This window comes from Myotis lucifugus, unplaced genomic scaffold (genome assembly GCF_000147115.1).
Source record: "Myotis lucifugus unplaced genomic scaffold, Myoluc2.0 scaffold_288, whole genome shotgun sequence".
NCBI classification, from domain to species: Eukaryota; Metazoa; Chordata; class Mammalia; order Chiroptera; family Vespertilionidae; genus Myotis; species Myotis lucifugus.
The window spans coordinates 305,579-313,708 of record NW_005871336.1 but is presented as its reverse complement, the minus strand read 5'-3'; positions in this window follow the sequence as shown (position 1 = coordinate 313,708).

Here is an 8,130-nt window from a genome sequence, read left to right as displayed (position 1 = left end):
TGGGATGTTGGTTTGTAGTTGGGTAGTTTCTTACTACCCTTTGGCTGTTGCAGCAAAGATACTTTCTGGCTATATCATAATACAACGATGTTCAACCGTGTGCCGCAAGAATTTTTAAAACATGTAATACCTGACTATTTAGTCAGGGGCACTGACCTCTTTTCCCTTAGATTGTCAAATTAAAAAAAAAATGACAACGGCCAACACTACAATAGCCACTGGTGTGAATGAATAAAAATCACACCGATTTTTGGGTCAGATCGGCAAAAAATACCTTTTTTGGGGTGCTGCAGAATTTCAGTCATTCGCTTATGTGTGCCAGGAGATGACGCAGGTTGAGAATTGTGGCTATGATTCAACTTTTATTTTGAGGAATAAAAACAGAAGAGAAAAAAGTGAAATAGAACGAAAGGTGAAGAGATGTTGGGTGGGTAGTTTGGGGGCAGGTTTGAGATTATAAAATGTCCCTGCATCACTGTTCACCCCAGGAAGTCTTGGATAAACGAAGAGGACATTTGTGACTTGTGCATGCAATTAGGACACATTCTCCGCAGGGAGAGCCCTTGCTTGTCATGCCTCTCTCCAGAGAATCTCCGGTCTCTGGTCACCAGATGTTTTTCGTTATTTGAGAGGTTTCTCTAACTTAAGACTTTGAAGTACTTTTCCTTCATTCAGTGACTGCTGCTCTTTTCTTGGCTTGCCTCAAATCCTACTCATCGTTTTCTAGAAAAATACCATCAGGTGTTTGGGGGATGCCTAGCTCCTTGGCAGTACAATGCCTTTAGGGCAGTGGTCGGCAAACTCATTAGTCAACAGAGCCAAATGTCAACAGTACTTCTTCAAAATAGACTCGCCCAGGCAGAAACAGACTTCTGCACATGGGCCACGAAGTTTCAGTCACACTGTACGTGCTCCCGCACGTGGTATTTTGTGGAAGAGCCACACTCAAGGGGCCAAAGAGCCGCATGTGGCTCGCGAGCCGCAGTTTGCCGACCACAGCTTTAGGGAAATGAAAAAGGGAAAATAAAGAGTCATTTGTATTTTTCTTTTGAAAAACATTTCTTTTAAGTTCCCAGGTTTCGCATGATGACTTGTAGTTAGTTTCACAGTTGCTGCCGTTGCATCTGTAGAGTGGGGTTGGCCCCTGCAGATTCCCAGTATCCAGAGAGATGATCTGGTGAAATCCAGCGAGATGGGTCTGCAGATTGTAACCTTGAATCACAGCCTTCACTGTTAGCGGACAATGCCGGGTTGTTTTTGCTAAATGCCACCTAAGCCTGTAACACTTTAAAGCTTTCTCCCCCTGAAAATTTGAATTATTATAAAATACCTATAAAGTGGGGACCAGAATTTGGAATTTAGATATTGTTATCTAATGGCTAACACTTATTAACACGTGGATCTATTAAGAAAGACACTATGAATTTTTAAAAATTTTATAGCTGTATGACACGCCATGGGATGAAATCTGACTTGAAAAATCGAAGCACACGGTGCAAGAGTTCTATCAAAAAACCTGCTGTTGCCCAGCTGGTGTGGCTCAGAGACTGAGCATAGTCCCATGCACCAGGAGGTCACAGGTTCGATTCCCAGTCATTGCACATGCCCAGGTTGCAGGCTCGATCCCCAGGAGGGGGCATGCAGGAAACAGCCGATCAATGATTCTCTCTCATTGATGTTTCTATCTCTCCCTGCCTCTCTCTGAAATCAATGAAAACATATTAAAACACACACATACACACACACATTAAAACACACACATACACACACACACACACACACACACACACACACTGCTGTTCTTAGAACTTAACTGTCACGGCAGAATTTGTGAGTGGGTCTTCCTAACCCATCTGGACTCAGCCATTAATGTGTTTTGTGAGAAGGAGTGAACACAAATTTGGGAGGAAAGGGGACACTAATCACAGAAAGACTGAAAATCAGGGTTCCGTTGAAGAGCAGGTTGTATGGAAGGGGGAGGAGCTTAAAGAAATTACTCAGATTTACTGCAACACACTCTCTCCTAGGCTTCCCACTCCATCGCCGCGCACAATGTGAAAAATGAGCCCTGGCCTGTCTGCCTGTGGCTTAGCCTCAGAGGGTCTCCCTCAGGCCCGACCACTGAGTTGAGGGTTGCCTGAGGGGTAACAGGGTCAGTGGGCTCCACTGAGTAGATGCATGACCTGCTCTTTCTAAGCCCAGATTACGAAAGAAGAATCACAGTGATCTCCCAAAGGCACAAAGGATTGTTGACTAGCTGACATCTTAGTTGAGGTTGCAAGGATATGACCAAAACAGTGTTTCCTGAATGGCCCCTTACTGAATACTAGAGGCCCGAAATTCATGCAAGGGCCTTGGCCCCGGCCCCCGCCCGCCACTGCCACCTCTGCCTCGGCCCCCGCCTGCTGTGGCTTTGTCTGGAAGGAAGGATGTCCAGAAGGATGTCCGGTCTAATTAGCATGTTACACTTTTATTATTATAGATTAGGTAAAAGAAAACAAATGCTCGAATGACAGGATTAATTCCTCCTGTTTGTTGTTGATATTCTCTGATCAGCCTGTATATTGCACTCATATCTTTACCCAGAAAGTACTCTCTGAATCAAAATGAAATCATTGTATCTATTAAAACACAAGTGAGCCCAGCTGGTGTGGCTCAATGGTTGAGTGTCGACCCATGAACCAGGAGGTCACAGTTCTATTCTCTGTCAGGCACATGCCTGGGTTGTGGGCTCCATCCCAGGTGTGGGGCGAAACAAAATTAGGCCCTAGGAGAGAGGATACTAAACAGGTAAATAGAAAGTGTGAAATCGGACAGATAACAGCACAAACTTCTTTCCAACTAATGAACGAAAGCCCCAGTCCTCCGGGTTCCAGGGCTCCTGCTGCTGGCATCCTCCCCCTGGCCAGCTCCCTGGGTGAGTGTAAGTGAGGCTGCCTCTACTGTGGGGCAGTTAAAGTCATCTTTAGTAAGCTCTTCCTGTCTCTTCTAAAACAGACTCAGTGGCCCTAAGTGGGGTGTGAAAGCTGGTGAGACGTGTCAATGCTTTATAAAACTCCACCGTAATCTTTAAGCTCCATAAATTGAACTACTTAGTATTAATCTCAGAATTAACCATACTTTTTTTTTTAAACATTCCACCTCTATTTTGGGGTAACTTCTTCACACTTCTGATTCATTCTAGTGAATGTCTGTTAAACTGTTGTCACTTTTTATTTTGTCACATTTTTTAAATTAACTTTGGTATGGGGACCAACAGCAACAGGGTTACTTGATAAAGTAATCATTGCAGCCTTGCTGGGGAATGATCCATAAGCACACGTTTTTGGCTTGGTGGGCAGGGATTTGTACATTTTAACATATATGTGAGTCAGCAAGTCTGATCTTCACAGAATTTATGCTCCTGAAAGCTTAACAATAAAACCACATTGAAAAGTAGATCCCAAAATCCTGAAAAATTAGCTTTGAAAAGTAGATCCCAAAATCCTGAAAAATTAGCTTTCCATTCTGCTCTATCCTGACTGGCACTGGAGAGGGGAAGGGGAGGAGGGAGGAAGGGAAGGGAAAAGGAGGGGAGAGAAAGGGAAAGGGAAAGGGAAAGGGAAAGGGAAAGGGAAAGGGAAAGGGAAAGGGAAAGGGAAAGGGAAAGGGAAAAGGGAAGAGAGAGACCCTGTCTGAGGAGCTCTGGCCTCTTTGTCTTAATTTGTCTCAATCCCAGGTGCCTTCCCCTCAGTGGGTCATTGAACTTGGTGAAGTAGACAAAGCCCCACCAAAGGTCCTTAGAGAAGGTAGCTGCCCTTCCCTTTAGAACAGTTAGGAGCCTGACAGTAAAATGTATCTCAAACCTAATCTGATAGTCCTTAGGAGTCATTGTTAAAGAAGAAAAGGAAAGAATACAACTAGGCTAATAGAGCAGAATTTGCCTCTTTTTTAAAAAAATGTCTTTAGGGTCAGTGTTTGCAATTTTTTTTGCTGTCTACAGGAAATTACATACATGGATGAATAGATGGATGGATGGATAGATGATTGATAGATAGATAGATAGATAGATAGATAGAAAGAAAGAAATAATATGTACACTGATCTCAACAGGAATGAAAAGTTCATTAAACACTTGCTTTTACTACATCTGCTGCATCCTGGTATTTTCTGGTCCTGATGCTCCTGCCTCTCTCTCCTTCCCTCAGCAGGAGGTAGAGTCTCAGTGCTTTATTGAAAGGAAAGGCCCATCTCCCCTCTCTCCAACATGTGGGTCTGCTCCAGCTCCTCTAAATTCTCCAGCTTTAGGGAAACAACATCCAGACATACTTGCAGACTCCTTTGTTTTGCTTTTGCCAGCGCACCTCCCCTGAGGCAACAATGCCATGGTGGGCTACCTGTTTGGATAAGGGGAGTTGGGGTGGGGAGAGGAGGGGGGTTTCTTTAAATCTCAAAGAGTTGCTGGCAACATTGAGTGTCTCCTTAATTAGATTTTCAAGGAAGTGGCAGGCTCTTCTATATCTCAGATGGCAACCAGAGATCTCTAATAGGATCTGGGCCTTTGTTAAAGAATCGTTTTCCAGAACAGAGTCCAATGATGGCTCTTAGACAGATATCAAATGAGCACGTGTTAAAGATGTTATTAACTCTTACCGAAGGGGCCAGGCAGATGTTATAACCCAGTCAAAGGAGAATCCAAAGAACAGACACACTTACTACTAAATGAATGTGCACATGGAGGCAAGACTTCACTTTGTTCTCAGTAGGGGAGAGAAGTCAAAAGGTCTAGAAACAAGAATGGCTTTGCCTCACTCTCAGTTATCTACAGCACAGAGCTACAAAACAGCTCCCCTAGAATCAGCATCTGATGACCCTGAAGGGATGCATGGGTGTTCTGTCAAAGCACAAACTTTCCCCACGCCCTGTACCAACAGTACTGTTCAGTGTAATGTGTGAATTATGAAACCGTGCGTCTGTGGTGCCCACGTCTTCCCAGAATGGGATCACTGTCAATCAGCTGGTGTGAGATGACAGTTGGTTCTATCTCCTACAAAACTCCAAACCCGAGCCCAGGCCTGAACAGAGCCAACCCAGTTGGAGACCCAGGTGGCAGTAGGGGGCAGCAAAGCTCCACTCCTAGAGGAGGCAGCCTTCTGAAAGGAATCTGTGAAACAAGGTTAACAAGTAAGGAGTCCTTGGCCTCTTAGAGCCCAGAAATCACCCCGAGATTGGATGCAGAAAGTTGTACTTTGTGCATTTTGGGGGAAGAGCATCCTTATTTTTATTTTCGTTTTTGCTTTAAGCCTGATGAAAGCTCCAAAACACTTCCCCCAGAGAGTGCGAAGTCCATGTCCCAACTGTCACATTCACAAGTTGGTTGCCAAATTTGCTTCAAATGAGAAACAACTGAAGAATTATTAGGTCCACCCGTACAAAACCACCATTATTGTAAGGTCAGAAAGAGTCAAATATCAGCATATATATATATATATATATATATATAGATTCCTGGTAACCCCCTCTCCCCTGCCCCTGTTCTGATACAGCCAATGGGAGATGAACATCGGAGATGAACTGCTATCACCAAACTGAGGTTTAGGAATATGGACTGTTGGACTCTAGTCCATCCCAAGGCACCAGTGTTTAACCCTGTTCATCTCTGACCACGCTGAACAGTGAGAGCCAAGTCGGCGTTAGGACCACCGCCACCAGGCAGTTCACGGCAGGGCTTGCTCAAGGTGTCTGGCCTGAGGACTAAAGCCTTGGGATCTGCTGGGTGCCTATTGAGATGAGTATCATTAGACCTCCCACCAAACTCCCTGAGTTAGACTTCCGGGGGGTGGGGGTACTGGGGAATCTGCATACTAAATTGGCATCTATTTTGAGTCTTCTGCAAAATAGAGTAAGTAATCGCAGGACTGAAGCTGTCCTACCTGGGCACTCATGAGAAGGCCGGGTTCTTTGGAAAAGATAATCATGTTCAGAAACCAGAAGGCAGCAGGAAAAGAGGAAGACCCAATATGAGATGGACCGACTCCATAAAAGAAGCCATAGGCATGGTCTACGGGAGCTGAGCAGGGCTGTTGAGGACAAGGCTTTGAGGATATAACTCATTCACAGAGTTGCCAGAGTCAGAGCCGACCCAACAGCGCATACTACACACACAGTCACAGAAAATGGGAGGAGAAAGTATCATCTGAGGTCTGTCCACTCCGTTAAGTATTTTTGTTAAAACGGTAAAATTATGACTCTCATTCAATGGAGAATGGACACGTGTCACAGGATTTGTTCAGCTCATTCACTTATGACGGAACCAACAGACGGCCAAGCTGACTCCAAGAGCATTCAAGGAAAAAGAGTGCATGTAATCCACCAGGAAAAGAATTTTCAAAACGAAAAAGAATCTTCTCTCTATATAAAAGGCCAGCAACCATAACCCCGACTCAACTGGAATACCAGAGACCAGAACACCACGGCCCCTCACCAGGCTGGCCCCGCCCACAGGGAGCGGGTAGGGGCGCCCCTAGGCAACAGGATAGGGTGCGAGTTTGACTGGGGGAAAGTCAAAGAAATAGGGGGGAAGGTCTTCAGAGTCTGCGGGGCTGGGGTGGTCGCCCGGAGTAGGTGGGGAGTGTGCTGGGGAAGGAAGAGGGAGATCCGAGTGGAAACGGCTCAGCACAGTACCTTTCTCATCGGGAACCAGGACGGGAGGACTGAATGGGCGGTGGTTTCACGAGTGCTCCTGGGACTGACATGTTCATGGCAGCGGCAGGACTCCCGAAACTTAACTGCTTCCAAATAGTAAACAGCTATCAACGCCGAAGAACAGAAAAATCCTCTCCCACTAGAGGCCCTGGACTCGCAAGGCGACTGAAGGAAACACCACTTAAGGAGGAGCTAGAAGAGCCGGAAGTATGCGACCAGAGGATTGTGGAGGACGCCTGGGCGCCTAGAGGATTGTGGGATTGTGAAGGACACCTGGGCGCCTAGAGGATTGTGGGATTGTGGGACTGTGGAGGACACCTGGGCGCCTAGAGGATTGTGGAATTGTGAAGGACACCTGGGCGCCTAGAGGATTGTGGGATTGTGGGATTGTGGAGGACACCTGGGTGCCTAGAGGATTGTGGGATTGTGGGACTGTGGAGGACACCTGGGCGCCTAGAGGATTGTGGGATTGTGGGATTGTGGAGGACACCTGGGCGCCTAGAGGATTGTGGGATTGTGGAGGACACCTGGGCGCCTACCGCTAGAACGTGAGCCTGTTATTGTGCATGTACCAGGTACATGGTTAGCCCTATAGTCCTCAGCCTTGCAGTGTGACTTCTGGTGGGAAATTATTTCGATTGAGGTTTGCTGTTCCCTTGCGGCCAGAAGGATCAAAATGAAAGGTTTCGTTTGTTACCTTGGTTTGAAGCAGAGGAAAATAGGATAGTGACAAATAAGAAACTTCCGGGATAGTGAAGGGCAGTGTGTCCAGACTGGTGAGAGCTCAGAATTAGAGTTTAATTGGGATAGAGATCCTGCTAATAGCACCTGATGCCTGAAATCTGAGCACTCTGCTTTTAGGTTTTCCAGTTCACGTGTTTGGAGACGGCCTGTCAAACATTCCTGGCTGGAAGGTGTTTGTATAGAAGCCCATAAGTATTAAGTATTTGCTGTGTTTACCATGCTTAGCTCTCTGTACGGAATATGGAATAATGTTAAAGGCCTCATGTGCTCAAGAAACTTGAATTTTAAAATAAAAAATCCTAGGTGTCCAGTTAATGCAGATTTTGTGATCAAAGAAAACATGGTAATTTCAAGAGAAACATCAAAAGTGCTTTATTCAAAGTAATGTCCATCACTAGCTACACATTTCCGCCATCTTTCAGGTAATTTGTGGATACCATCCCAAAAGAATGTTTCTTGTTTTGAGGCAAACCATTCAGAGACCCAATTTTCCACTTCTTCTTATGTTTTGAAGTGCTGCTCAGAAAGTGTGTGTGCCATTGATTGGAACAAGTGGTAATCTGAAGGAGCAAGGTCTGGTGAATACAGAGGGTGGGTTAATACTTCCCAGGCAAAATCTTTTAACTTGTCTTTAACTGGTTTTGAAGTGTGTGATAGTGCGTTATCATAGAGCAAAATTACTTTGCCGTGTCTTCTGGCCCA